Source organism: Odontomachus brunneus, unplaced genomic scaffold (genome assembly GCF_010583005.1).
Source record: "Odontomachus brunneus isolate Ranch 3 - 2012 unplaced genomic scaffold, Obru_v1 Obru_scaffold_126, whole genome shotgun sequence".
NCBI classification, from domain to species: Eukaryota; Metazoa; Arthropoda; class Insecta; order Hymenoptera; family Formicidae; genus Odontomachus; species Odontomachus brunneus.
Genome location: NW_022639576.1, coordinates 1,053,708 through 1,053,936, shown reverse-complemented (window position 1 = coordinate 1,053,936; position 229 = coordinate 1,053,708).

The following is a 229-nucleotide window of genomic DNA, read 5'->3' as shown; positions in this document are numbered from 1 at the left end:
GTGCGCTTCCTACTAGATCCTAGGTATATGTTTATCCTATTTTACGTAGCGCAGTTAAAAGGCCTGTATTTTGTAGCTGCACTGTCCCAAACAGCACACAATATTTATGATGAAGATTCATAAATATTTAAGTCGAATTATTTTTTTAAAATATTACATAAATATTTTATAAATATTTCTATACACAAAGAAAAAAGTATCAAAATCTTTTTTCAAAATATTATTGAAG